The sequence below is a fragment of the Tetrao urogallus genome (genome assembly GCF_951394365.1).
Source record: "Tetrao urogallus genome assembly, chromosome: 2".
NCBI lineage: Eukaryota > Metazoa > Chordata > Aves > Galliformes > Phasianidae > Tetrao > Tetrao urogallus.
Genome location: NC_136814.1, coordinates 106,967,050 through 106,982,147, shown reverse-complemented (window position 1 = coordinate 106,982,147; position 15,098 = coordinate 106,967,050).

Sequence of the window (15,098 nt, the reverse complement as noted above, 5' to 3'; positions counted from 1 at the left end):
ACACCTTTGCAAGCAGAAGAAACTATCCTGCAACATGGGGCTTCTGAATGGCTGAGGCACGTGAATGCAATTTGCATCCTTTCAGGCCAGCATTCAACATGAAACAGTGCCTCAAACTCAGGACTGCTCTGGAAAGAGCACAGCAATGGTAGTAAAGTGAACCACAGGGACTAGCCTGGGGCATTCCCAAAAGCATCCAACCTGCTTATTCAAAATTGGTACTAAATCCTATTCACTGGTATTTTTTTTTTTTTTTTTTTTCCTGGAGGCATGGGTTCTTAGGACTGAGGCAGACTGTAATTTATTACCTCACTGTACCTCATTGTCTTTTCTTGAGATCCACCCAAAGGTCTGAAATAATTCCTAATTTCTCTGTTTTGAAAGGCTGTGTTCTGCACTAACTGATTTTAGTGATTATTCCTTATAAATTTTTAAATCTGTTGAGAACAAATGAAGCTCCTACATGTTTTCCTTCTTCCCTGTTTTTTTTTTTTTTTCTTTTTTCCTTACCTCCCACATCTTTTAATCTTCCTGAATTCCGATGGTTTAATTCAGTTATTTTCATATTGCGAGCACTAGAGAGAATAGGAGCAGGAATCAGGTTTGTGCAGTTAGATTGATAAACAGATGCTAAACCGATGTGACACAGATGCTACTGCTGAGCCAGGAAAAGCGGGTCAAGGTTATTAGGAGAAAGTGCAGTACTGTCTCATAGCTGTAAGCAAAAAGGCCCTGCATGGAGCCAGCTTTTTTTTTTTTCCTTTCCTTCTCACTCTTGATTGCCTGATGCGTGTTTCAGGAAGTTTATTTCCTTTTTTTTTTTTTTTTCCTTCTCTTATAAATTACTGAGAAAGAAAGAATTTTTGAAGATTTTAGGTATTTCATTATATTTACAACAGAGCTTAAGATCCTGAGTAAAACATCACAAGTGGCTGCCTCCGCTCTTTTTTGGGCACTCAATTTCTCTCGTGGAGCACAGTAATACAGGAGCAATAATTCCATAGTCCCATCCTGAAGTCTCTGTGGCCATTTGGGGTGAAATGCTTGTGCTAGGGCAGGATTTCAGTGCACAGATGTCAGAGCAATGCATTTGGACTATAAACATTGATTTTGTTTGCAATAGGAACAACATTTCATGTAGATATGTCTTACAGCATTTGTATCATGAAAGGGAAAGGTGAAATTAGTCCAAGAACTGTAAGGATTCTTGTTTTTCTTTTCTTTACTATTATTTTCCCTGTAAAGCACTGAATATTGTGTTTGATGTGAAAATTTCCTATCGGTTGCTCTATGGTTCTGGCAGAGTGTTAGACAGCTGAGAAACTGGCTAGATCAAACTCAAAATTTGGTGCTTGATAGTTCCTGGAATCATGGAATCATAGAATGATTTGGGTTGGAGGGGACTTATAAAAATCAAGTTCCAATTCCTCTGCTATAGGCAGGGTTACCTCCCACTAGACCAGATTGCTCAGTGTCCCCATGCTCAATGTGGAAGCTTTTAGCCCAGGGGTCTGTCTATCTCTACCTATGACCTGAAGAGTCATCATCAAGTGTATAGGCAACTCAGGAGTTAGGAAGTGCATGTCTGCTGTACACACAGTGCTAGATAAAGCAGGGGAACAGTCCCACAGGATTCCTATTACATTCTAGAGGGGAAAATCCTATTTCTTCTATGTGCAGGCTGTGTTCTGAGCAGCTGGGGAACAACTCTGCCAGGGGGGTTGATCCTGGCAGGCCAGCCTCTTCACAGGGATGCATGGTAGGTGGATGTGAAATGGGGAATGGTGGCCCTAAATTGGACTGAATCATGCCATCAGACAGTCTTGCCCAGTTTTTGAGACAGAGTTTATTTATTTGTTATTTTATATTTTAAATCTTAGTTTAGTTTTGTTTTGTTTTACTGCAGAAATTTAAAATGTTATATATGTACACAGGAAATAAGAATAGCTGCAAGGTGCAACTGTGATACCTATCTATCTACTCTGCATGTATACACACCCATATTATTGAATTTAATTCCATTTATATATTTTCAGCCCTGCTGGATCATGAAATTCCTGGAATGATGTGTGCCTTACTGACTATTTTTCTGGAAACATTATGTGGTTACAACTGGCAAGAAAAGCAGCTACACAATAGAACAAGCAGGGATCATTATAGACATCTGTATCATTTCAGCAACAAATTTGCCCCAGACATTATTCATAAATTCAAAAGCTTTAACCTGAGAGAGTCCATTAGATAATTCACTTTCTTATCCTGTATGCTACAGTCCATTACATCTCATCGACTTCTTGTTTCAGGACCAGTAATTTGTGTTCGGCTGTTACATTGAGAGACATTTGGACTTAATATGAAAATATCAAAATCTGGAGATCCCATCAGTCATCTTGGTCGCTTATTGCTTATTGCTCAAAATTTGTGACTACTTTTTGATATCAATTTGCCTGTCTTTAAATTACAGTTGGCCTTGCTACGTCTTTCTCTATTGTCTCAGTTTTCTCACAACCTGATACATTTTTCCTGGTCCTTAAAATATATGATTTTCCCTTTTTTTTTTTTTTTTTTTTTTTTCCATTTTCTTTTTTTTATTTTCCTCTGAGTTCCTGACATTCTTGACATGTATATACATATTTTCCTATTCTTGTATGCTAGAAGTGAACGTCATTCTTCACTGTGGATATGGATGCTAGACAGCATGACTGATACTGAGAGCTAAGATTGAGGAACAAGCCTCCAAGAACCTCATGAAATTTAACAAACAAATTCTGCATGTGGGACAGAGAAAATTAATGAAATTTCACAGGCTGGGAATTTAAGGGTGAGGTAGAAGTGCTGTAGAAAGAGATGCTGAGGTCTTGGTGGGCAACAAGGTGAAGATGAATCATCAGTGCACTGCTGTAGTAATGATGGCCAACTTTGTACTGGGCTGCATTAGCAAAAGTGGAGCAGCAGATTGAATGAAATGATTACTACCCTCAGTATGGCTTACGGGAAGCCCTATATTATCAAACTGGAGTGTGTCCAGCAAAGGTCTTTAAAACAGTTGGAGAAAAAAACACTTTTTATGCACAGAGGGGACCGAATTGCTGTCTTCAGCTATCTAATGGAAGTTTGCAGAGATGAGAGAGCCAGACTTTCATCTGAGATGCACAAAGAAAAGAAAAAAGGCAAAAGATACAGTAAGGGAAATAATCGTTATAGATATAAAAAATTAAACTACAATGACATTTATCGTACATTACAACATGTGCCCAAATAGGATTTGGATTCTTCAGCCTTGGACATACTTTGACCAGCCAGACTGAGCAGTAGCCATCCCTGTTCATTGCAGGGGAGTTAAACTAGACGAACTTTAAAGGTCCCTTCCAACTTAAAAGGTTCTATGATTCTTCGACTTCTCAAACATCTTATTTTCTGTGTCAGCTCCACTTCTGAAAGTCTGTTATGTTCAATTTGTTAGGTACGAGTTCATTACATCCTATCCCACCACTAACTCCTTACTGGGATGTCCTAAACACAGACTTCTTATCTACCAGTACTTTAAACATACTAAATGTTTTTACTGACAGTTGCAACCATCACCAGATTTAAATCAGTAGGATTCACAGTGACCTGTTTGTTCAGAAAAGTACATTTACTGTTAGGCCATAAAATTCCCAGTTCTTACATTAGCCAACAGGTTTTAAAATCTTAAGAAAGCTATTTTGTAATTCAGAAGTATGACTGTATTCCATGAGTACAGATTGATTTTTTTGAAAAATGAATCACAAAAGAAGAATAATTGCAAGCTTCCCTATCTCTTTCTCCTGTCCATTTTCTACTGCATAGTTCAGTAATTTTCTTTGGAAATTGAGATTTACAGTTTTTCTAACTTGTTTTTTCAAGTCTGCTCAATTATATTGTTGCTGCTCTGACATGACTGTTAATATTTTTGAGTTAATTGTTAATTAAGCCATTCCAGTCTTGTTCAACAACTTCATCAGTGGTCTGGATGAAGGGTAGGGTGCACCTTTAGCAAGTTTGCTGATGATACGAAGCTGGGCTGACATACCATTCAGTGAGACCTGGGAAGGCTTGGAGTTGGGTGGGGAGGTTCAAGAAGAGCAAGTGCAGGGTCCTACATCTCACAGGGATAACTTCATGCATCAGAACAGTTTGGGGATTGATTTGCAGACAAGGACCTGGGTGTCCTGGTGGCCAACAGATTGGCCATGAGCCAGCAGTGTGCCCTGGGGGCCAAGAAGGCCAATGGTGTCCTGGGATGCATTGCACAGACCGTTGTCAGCAAGGTGAGGGAAGAGGTCTCCCTCCACTCAGCTCCAGTGAGGCCACATCTGGAGCACTGTGTCCAGCTGTGGGCTTCTCAGTTCAAGACAGACAGGAAACTTCTGGAGATAGTGCATTGGAGGGCTACAGAGTTGATGAAGGGCCTGGAATATCTCCTGTATGAGGAAAAGCTGAGAGCCCTGGGGCTGTTCTGTTTGGAGCAGTCAATTCTGAGAGGATCTTATCAATGCTTATTAATATCTAATAGGTGGAAGTCAAGCGCACGGGGCTAGTCTCTTTTCATGATGCCCAGTGACAGAACAAGAGGCATTAGGCACAAACTAGAACACAATTCCATAAGAAAAACTTATTTGCTGTGAAGGTGATAGCACTGAAGCAAACTGCCCAGAGAGGTTGTGGAGTCTCCCTCTCTAGAGATATTCAAAACTCACCTGCACACTTTCCTTTAAAATCTGCTTTAGGGAACTTGCTTTAGCAGGAAGTGGACTAAATGATCTCCAAAGGTCCATTCCAATCCCTAAGGTTCTGTAATTCTGTGATTCTGTGAAATCCAGAATATTTTCTTCTAAACAAATCCCATTAGTGAAGGTGGAAGAAAAAGATAGACAAAGAGAGAAAGAAAAAGGGACAGAAAGAAAGAAGAAAAAAAAAGAGAGAAAATGAAATTGTTAATGAAAATTATTATGAAAAAAATCTAAGGAGAATTTTATTTAAACTGACTAGAATAAGCTGAAAGGGATCCCTCTAAGAACAAAATGCCACTTTTCTTCCACTTCATGTTCTCACCTGTTAAAAGAGAAGTGTATCATGGATCCACAACATAAACTTACCTCCTCTGTGAGAATCTGAGCCTTTAACTCTTGCACCAGCATGTTTCCAAGGACACTCACTGGTTGCTCAACTGAGCCATTTAACCAACAAATTATCAAACCAGTTAGATGAAAACACAATAATAGTTAATCAGCTTTTACAAGCTCACACATCAAACTCCAACAGTAAAAACACTTCATTAGTAGCTTCTCATTTGTGTGGCTTTCCTCCACATCTCCTGTGTTCCACTTTGAATATTTCTACAAGATACAAGCCAGTCAATAAATGCTTGAACTCCTCCATTTCTTTACTGAGGGACCCCTCTAGAGCCTATTAACACCCCGTTTATGGAAAACAGAGAGGTAGCTACCTCCACCATGTGTTGGCACTCACTAAAAGGTTGTTAATGCTTTGTGTTTCAGGGCATAACAAACTAAGGCATTCCCAGGGGGGAAAAACATAAGAAAAAAAGCCCAGTGGGTAAAAAAGTAAATATGTTAACTGTCCACAGAATAGGGTTGAAGAGGAAACTGGAACATCTGGGCTAGAAAAGGACACCCAGAAAAATAAGTGCTTTCCAATGTTGTGTTTTTGTTGGTGCAGCTTACACCAGGTGTGCAAAGAGAGGAACTGCATGAAAATAAACATCTTTCCTGCCTCTGTAACTGTGATTATATAAGAACAATCATCAGATTTCTAACACGAGACCGTTTTTAGCCTAATTTTCAAGGAACATGTCTTGTCTATCAATATCTGCCTCCTTCCTTCTTCAAATAATTTTTAACCACATTGGAAAATTTCAACCACATTTGAGTTGATAGTTGTCTCAAAGAAAAGATGTTCTGACAGGTTTTGTGGAAACTGACGGCTGGGAAAATGAAAGATAATCAACTGTGCCTTCACCATGGGAAAGAGGGTTGAAATCACTACTTTGCTAATACCAAGGAAAAAGCAGCTTGCTCGCCGATCAGCACATGAAACAGCTTGCCCAAACACATAGAGGTAGGAGAAAGGACATCCTGTGCAAGAGGGTGAGAGAACGAAAAGAACAAAATGGTGGTAGACAAAGACAGAAACAGATATTCTTAAAATTGAGCTTACTTCTTGAATATAGAATATCTATTTCACTTAAAAAGAGCCACCATTTTGAAAGCAAAACATTTCAATATGAAGACTAGGGCTGACTTTCCTCATTTGAAGTGCTTTGCAAAGAATGATTAGAGTTAATGGGAGTTCTGTAAGATCAGCTCCGAGAAGTAAAAAATAAGCTTCTCAGTGTGAAATGCATGTTTCCTAAGTTAAATGTCTGCAAGCTAACTTGCTTGAACCTGAATCTGTCACCTATGGCTCCATTTATAGTCTGGGAAGTGCAACAAGCTCCTCTTAAGGTGATTTATGTATCTAAAATAATTAGAATGAATCTGTTTCAGAAGGCTTCCCTCCATTGACTCTGACAGGAGCCTAGGGTGACTACCTTAGATTAGGTGTCTAACTTTTACCTGTCTAAAGTTGGGAGATGCAAATCTTTCTCCCGAAGACATAAATGGGTTTTGGATCACTTCTTAAGTCAACTATGGTGCAATGAAGCTCAGTTCAGAGATAGGGAGAAAACAGTTTCAATTTACTGCCTGGAAGACTGAGACTGTTCAGTTCTTCCCCCAGAACTACATATTGTGTAATGTCTTACTTCTACTGAAGGAAACAAAAACTTGCAAGAACACGACTGGCAACTCAATTATGCTTCTGTCTAACTGGATTTTGCTTTTGCCTTTAATTCCTGTGCCTTTGGATGAATGTTTGGAAAGAAATGACTCCTTCCTTTCTCCATTCAAAATATTCCAAATTCCAAAGACAATTTCTGCCTAAGTGCAGTTCTCTTTTTTTTTCTTTTTTTTTTCTTTTTCCCTTTCATAGGAACTTAAATCCTTGGATATTTATTGGGACAAACAGTAAAAGTGACTTTCAACACACACTGGTCTAATACTTGAGGCTGCTATATTTTGAAAAGATCTCTGGGCAAAATCTGCTCTTTGGGATCTCTTAGTTACATCCATATATTATTCAGACAAGAGACAGAAATGACACAACACAGTATTTACTGACTTGAATTCACATGATATTTGAATTATACTTTTGTTGGTGACATTTCCAGATTATGTTTTGCATGCTAGCCAAATCTTGTTCAAAGTGTGCTCTTCAGATGTGGACGTGTAAGTGGTTTGCTAATTCAGATGAGAATCAAAAGAAAAGTGATATCCTTCCTGGGTTTTACAGGACCAAGGAAATCTGTTGTTCATTGCAAGGTACACATCCTATGTTGTGGGAACGTGAAGATTCTTCCAGTTTGTTGTAGCTTTATTCACACAAAGATTGAACTTTCAAATCAAGTCGTTCTCTTCTGATAGGCTTATATGTGGTATTAACCAAGGTTAAGTTAAAGATCTAGCCCAAGCTATTTGTTTAGGTGTCTTCTTTAGAAGGGAGGTGGGTGTCATCTAGCTATCATGGACAGTTATTTTAGGATGGGGTAAACAACTTTTGGAAATACTCATCTGGGTCCACTGGTGTAGGAATTACTTTCCGTCAGAAAAAGCAAAATAGCATTAATTCCATCCTGATAATAAACTTCTGTACTGATACTTCCATTACCAAAGGTATTTTTCCAACAACAGTTCTGTTGATTTTAGTAGCTTCTGCATTGACTCCATTCAGGATCGAGAATGACCCATCATTCTTCAAAGTGTTTAAATGTTAGCACACTCCCCAGACTGAGCCTAGTCTTGAGAAGAGAAGGCTCAGGGTGGATCTTACCATTGTCTATAATACCTGAAGGGAGGTTACAGAAAGGATGGAACAAGGCTTCTCTCAGTATCAGGATGACTGACAATAGTAACAAGCTGGAACACAGGAGAATCTCTCTGATATCCCCAGAACCATAAACAGACCTTCAGTCTACCAAAACCTGTTTTTCAGTAAAGGAATCATTCAAAATTATATGTAAACTGGTCTATAAAAGGCAAAATCTGAACCACGTCATTAAATTGAAAAAGATGAGCATTAATTAGGTATAAATTTACTACACAAGACAACTCCGTGGCTTTCTCCCATCTCTTACAAGTCCTACACATTCCAGACCAGTGTTGGTATGGTGTTAGCTGTTCACATTCCTTCCATCTTTGGTGAAGATACCTGAGAAGACCAATAAACTGCTCTTTCTGCAGACAAATGGAAATGGATCTTTTTATATCTGGGAATAGCTTCTCTGAATCAGGCATGCAAAGACAAAAGATCCACACATGACAAAGGGAGATACTCTGAAAGGAGTGAATAAGACAGATAAGAGTATTTCTTGATCAAAAAGTAAAAAGATTCAATTTAGAATTTTATAGATTATGCAAAACAAATCAGTTAATCAGTGTGTGCTTACATTTTATCTCTTCTTAATGGGCATTGATTTGATTGAGACTACTACTGTATGGACATTAAAAGAAGCATCACTAAAGACAGGCAAACTTATGAAAAGAAAGAATAAAATATTGACGTCAACAATAGTAAAATATTTATGTTGCTTCATCTCACTATGCTACTACATGATAGCTCTGAAGGTTTGTTCTGAGATGTTCAGAGGTTTGGAGAAGCACAGGGATGATTTAAGATGCCACCACTGTTTCTTCACCCCACTTCTCTGTCAGATAGAATCACCCTTTTGGCATAGCTGGTAGAAACACGTCCAGCAGTCCCAGCCACTTCTAATTGCATTCTGATGTATTAGATAAGTTGCTAGTGCAGTAAGCTTTCAAAGAAACCTGACTGTGAACTTTGGTAGGTAAGCACAGTCATAACTTCTGTTCTGCTGATTCTGACATCAGGCCTAGTAACCTGTGGTAAGGAGATGGTAATAAAAAACTGGGAGGTGGCAACAACTCATTAGGGATGTTTGCTTAATTAACGTGACTGGAGCCCTCAACATATGAATTTAAAACCCTCTGTGGACTGGAATGGCCATAATTCAATTTGGCTTAATTTACTTTGAAAGTTAATTCAGCTAAATTGAATTAAGCCTCTTTAATTTTGGATAAAGGTATCCACCTAGGAGTTTAAATTAGTTTAATTAATCCACTTAAAATAGCTAATTCAGATTAATTTTGTGAGCATTGTTATGTGGATAGGCCTGTAGGTTCAGTTAAGTAGTATCAATTAAGGTGTTTGCTTAGAAGAAAAGCATTTCTTCTAAGCAAAGTTGCGTGAGTACAGCTTGGATAAGTTGCAAGATGGACTAGAAACACATGGGAGTGGGCAGGAGTGCTGGCCTAGATGGTCTCCAGAGGTCTCTGCCAACCTCATTTATTCTATGAGTCTGAGAGTCTGAGAGATGGTGGTATGAAGAGTAAAACTATCTTGTTGAATGGAGTTCACATTGTGCTTCTTCGGACTGAACTAGCTGGCTGAATGCAGAGAGTCAGTGCATGAGTCAACATTAACAGTTCTTCCACAAGAGATAATAAGGGCTCAGAGATGTAAGACCTGGAGCACATCTCAGCAATAATCTCCCTTCTAGGATCTTTTAGTGTCAAGAATTCAAAACCTCCCCTGGCTACAGCATCGTTCCTGAAACAAAGGTACAAATAAACGTATCCTATAAGAAACCCTTCCTCAAATGCCCCCAGTACAGTGTGCTTTATATCACAGCCTTGGGCACCTGCTCAATCTGACTGCAACAGGTTGAGGTGTGTCCATCTGTACCGTTCTGTTATGAATGTTGACATCACACCAACAGCTCAGAAGGATGGCTGAGGATTTCTGCTCTTCTCCATCACTTGTCCTCCTTTTTCACTCACATTTCTTAGAGGAGCTGCAACTGCACGTCCCTGCAGGGAGGGAAAGGCACACGCTCGAGATGTTTTTCATTGAATGCTTTAAAAGGTCCCTTTAGGCTTCACAGGTGGAGCATTTTTACATTTCCTCCCCTCCAGGCGTGTGAACGCTGGGCCAGACTCTGAAGTGTGATGTGACGGCAGATAGGTCGGTCAATGAGTGGATAAAGGCAAGAAAGGCTTGCAGCTCTGTGCAATCCAGTGTTAACCTAGCAGTGAAAGGTCTGAAGTCAACACCACCCATATAAGAGTGCGGAACATCCTTTCCCAGCTAAGTCAGCATGCAGGTTTCGTGCCTTTCCCCTACCTCACACCTTCAGCAATGAGCAACGTAACCATCTGCATCACCTCTAATCTCCCATCCTCTCTTCCTCTCTGTATGCATAGCCTGTTTCTAGGCATATACACGCTCACATCCATGCCTACTTTAAACAAAATTACTTTTCTTCATCTTTTCCCTCTCTTACAGTTAAACTTTAGTGATTCAGTGCATGCAAATAAGCGGTGTTTCTGGGTTAGCTCTAATTTTTGCTGTATAGCTGAAGTTTGTTTGATGTTCTTTAAGTGGTGGAATTTAAAGAGCATTTCCCTGCTAACTGGAAGAGCTGTTACTTTATTAAATCCTTGATTTGAAGTCTTGCTGGCAAAGAAAACGCAGTCAGATGATGCTGTGAAAGGACTGCATTGTCAATTCTTGCTGAGCCTTAAAACTAGCATGAAGCATAAAGTGACATTAAATGAACTGACAGTCTGAGGTTTCCAGTGTAAAGCTCCAGGAAATAATAACTTGGGTTTGCAATGTAAAAAAAAAAAAAAAAAAAAAAAAAAAAGGAGAAGGCTTATGGTTAAAAATAAAATAAAGTGAAAAAAATAGAAATTGTTTTAAAGCAAACCCAGAATATCTTTTTAGAGGATTTTTTTTCTTCCCCTTCCCCCTCTTTTCAATTTAATGTTAACAAAACAGTGGTGACAGAAAAGATTTATGAGGAACATTTTTAAAGGTGGGTTCACCATGTGTGTAGAGCAGACAGTGTCTGAAGGGCCTGTAGCATTTGCACTTTATAGAAAATGACAAAAAGTGACTACTGTTACAACAGCCAGCACGGCAGAGGTTGAAATTGATTACACTGAGGGAAATATGGAAGAGTGGTATGTGATAGGCAGACACTGTATTCTGAGGTCTAGCTCTACGAAGTCTAGAGGTGAACTAGAAATTGGAATGATTTCACTGTGGGTGAAATTCAATGTGTTTGAGATGGAACGGGTCATTTTGTGAGTTACATACGTACTGGATGGAGGGATGAGAAAATGCAGCCATCAAACAGAAAATAAGTGCTGTTGAATGGGCAGAATAATCACAGAATCATAGAATCATAGAACAGTAAGGGTTGAAAAGGACCACAATGATCATCTAGTTTCAATCCCCCTGCTGTGTGCAGGTCGCCAACCAGCATACCAGGCTGCCTAGAGCCACATCCAGCCTGACCTTGAATGCCTCCAGGGATGGGGCATCCACAGCCTCCTTGGGCAACCTGTTGACTATGGACTTTCCTTTTTGCAGAGATCCAGCACAGTTGTGGATCTGAATGGATCTGAAGAGATCAGCAAGCTCCAGTGGCCTAACAGTGAGAGAATTAAACACTCCCGCTCTGATCTTAGTCCTGTTGCTTATCTGGTGGTGGATCTTGTTCCAATTAAACAGTCCTGAGAAGATAATGAAGTTGGAATACATGGAAGCTTGTGGGTGCACCTGAAAAACCCAGCTCTTTAGAAGCTGTGGAACTGACTATACAGAAACGTGCACTGTTTTGATAAAACACTCTCAGTCCATATCAGAATTGATGTGGACTATGCTATTTCACTTGAAGCATGGATTATGTTGATTTAGCTTTCCAAGATGTACATGGGATGCGAGTGCAAGGGAATTACAGTTGTGATTACTATGTAGGAAAAGAAAAAAAAAAAACAAAACTGGAAAAATTCTGTAAGGATAATGATAATGGTAATGGTAATGCAGCACTGGGCCCAACGCTGTGGTCATGTTATTGCACGAATAACAGTCACAGAGGTTTCTCCCACAGTCATCATCTCCTGAATTTCTTCACATGGCTCCACGTAGACACTACCAGAAGAAGTTTAGTAGAATATGGAGTTCTCTATGAACTCTTATTTTTAAGGAGTTTCCCTTTTCAGTCAAGCCTGTAATCCTCACTAAGCCCAACTTGTACAAAAGTACCTGTCTGTGTGTTAATTTAAACTCGTGTCTGAAATAAAACTGTTCAGACATACATAATTATTTTCAGCAGATTTAGTAACGTTCTCAGACAACTCCGGCCTGGGACTCCATTTCTAATCCTGGCTCTGATACTTATTTTCTGAATGTCCTTGGGCATCTCATGTTTCCTTATCTCCCCTTTTCCTGAACTTGCTTAAGCTCTACTTTTATAAAGGCCATTTCAGTAAAAACTTTTCAGATGAAACGTCAGAAAGTATTCCATGGGAGCTAGATGCTATTATTATTCTCAACAAGATGTAAGGTTGACTCTTATTTTTTTTGCAATAGCTTTTCCTAAATATGAATTCAAGTCCTTTTCAATTTAAGGTCAGATTGTCAGGAAATATAACAAATGTGCCAGTTACCTCCTCCAGAAAACACATCTCCTGCCTACTAGCATTTTTAGTTCGTAATGAAAGTCCTCTTGTTCTTGAAAATGTCCTTCAAGATTGTCACATTCTTTTAGAACAAAGAAACACGTGCCTGAAACAGTCTGCCGTGTTGTTTCAGCTGCAGCAGGATAGGCCGTGCTTAGGCATCCAGAACATTCAGTTCACTTTCAGCTTTGTAAAAATAATTTTTCATACATTGTCTGCACCTCTTTGTCTACAGGAGTCTAGATGTGCTCTAGATGCGTAAGGTCCCAACATGGTCAATGGCTTCCAGTGTCATCACAAGTGTTGAAAAGCTTCAGCTGTTTGGTCCTTATACCTCCATACCTCCACAAGAGTGCCTCCATGATAGGATAGTGTTATGTCTGACATATCATAGAGTCCTAAGAGCATCTCAGTTGATGCCTTATGGTGAAATCTGGGCAGAGTAATCCTTACAATCAATAAAGTCCATTGATTCCAGATGGAAATTCAGCTGGTTAGCTTCCAGGTGCTTTATTCACTTACCCGCATAAAGAGTTGACACTTCTGCAATGCCTTTAGGTCCCTTCCAATCCAAACCATTCTATGCTTCTGTGATTGTAAAGTGTCTCCAGATCAGTCCAACATGAGTCTCTGACAAATTTATCTGTCAGCCTTCCATAAATATTTCACATACCTGACAATGTCTCAGATAATAGTGGGTAACTGAAGGTTGGGCAGTGAATCAAACTCCAATTATCACACACTTATCATGGAGAAGTGAGTTGTGATGCTGTGACAGCGCTTGAACTATGGGTCTATACTGGCCCAAGAATGAAGTGATCTATCCTCAGTGTATATTGATAATGAGAAGAAAGTTGCTAAACACTTGGCAAAAGCAGATTCTGAAACTCCTGGAAAGCAAAGTAAGAAATTATCATCCTGATCCTATGTTGTATTTTAATAAGTGGATATATGTGACATGATATAAATACGCCAGGCAGGACCCCTTCTTCTACTTCTGTAGGTGAGATGAGTGTCTGAATCAGAAATTCAGGATTTCCTGAGCTGCAAAAAATGTCTTATGTTCTAAATGGAGCATAAAGTGCTTACAGGCTCAAAATCTCTCGGGACTGGGAATTGGAGTATCAGTTTGGCTTTGGGACACCCATAAAAGGTCAGAAAGTTACCCATGCAGAGAAGTGACTTGTTGAAGCTCATGCAGACTGCCTATTGCAGCCACAAGCTGCATGACAATCTCTTGTGCCCTGGCCATAGTAACATTCTTTTTTGAAGGAGTTATGTATAAGTTTAAGCAGATTTGATTTACACTTTCAAAGACACCCAATTTAGTTTTCATTTGAAATTCTCATTCATCATGCAGGTCAAAGACTGCACATTATTGTTTGACCATGTCACTGTGAGCATTGAAGCCGAGAAATCCAATGTGAACTTGAGTTTCCTGTATAATTGGATTTTGAGTTGTACATTCTCTTGTCTGTATGTCTCAGAAATGCTCATGTGAAACCTTTTCTCGGAATAGGCAGACATGGAAATTTTGTGTGAATATATATATTTTTCATTCCCTGAAAACTTACTCTACATTTGAATATTACCTTGGATGAAAATATAGATCTTATTTTCTATAGTACCTTGCTAGCTTCATTTCTTCTAATAATTCCATCTCTGAACTGCAAATGAGATGTACCTGAGCTCTCAAGCATCTTAAATACACTTTGATTTTACATTAGTTCTAAGAATAGATTAAACTACATGAAGAAGAAAAGTGATTTCTGGCAAGATAAGTGGAATTAGACTAATTTACACTAGATGAGAACCTTCCATCTCTCCTTAATTGCTCTTTTCTTCTTAGTTATATATAGAAGCTTTCCATAAAGAGAGCTATCAGCCTTAAAGTGTAAAAAAAAAAATACAAAATTGAGAGAGAAGCCAAGCTGTAGTTAACTGTAACTGAATTCTGTTCTTTATGAATCTTTATGCCACAGGTAAGAAAAAAGAATAATTAGGGGATGTTTGTAACAGTTGGCTTACAAGGAAGAAAGCTACATTTAACATTTTGTCGTTATTTAATTTAGCCAACTTTCTCACTCAGTGAAGCCACACACGTAGCAGCTGTGTCAAAGGGTTGATATTCAGGGTTAAACTAACTCATTTATCATGTGTAATCACAAAATAATTTTGGTTGGAAGGGGTCTCTAGAGGTTACCTTTTCGACTGATGGGATCAGGTTGCTTACATTATTTTTTGGAGAATAAAACGTGCTTTTGTAAAAATGTGTAATTATATGATTTCGCCATAACTTAGCATTCAATATATGTGAATTGGTGATCCAAGCACCTAACTTAAAATGCATGACTAGAGTCTTGCACAGCAGCCTGATCTGGACTAATCAACTTACCCATATCTGTTGTTAACAGATGAAGACACCATCAGAGGGTATTTGATCTCAAGTGAAACATTTAAAATTCTTCAGAA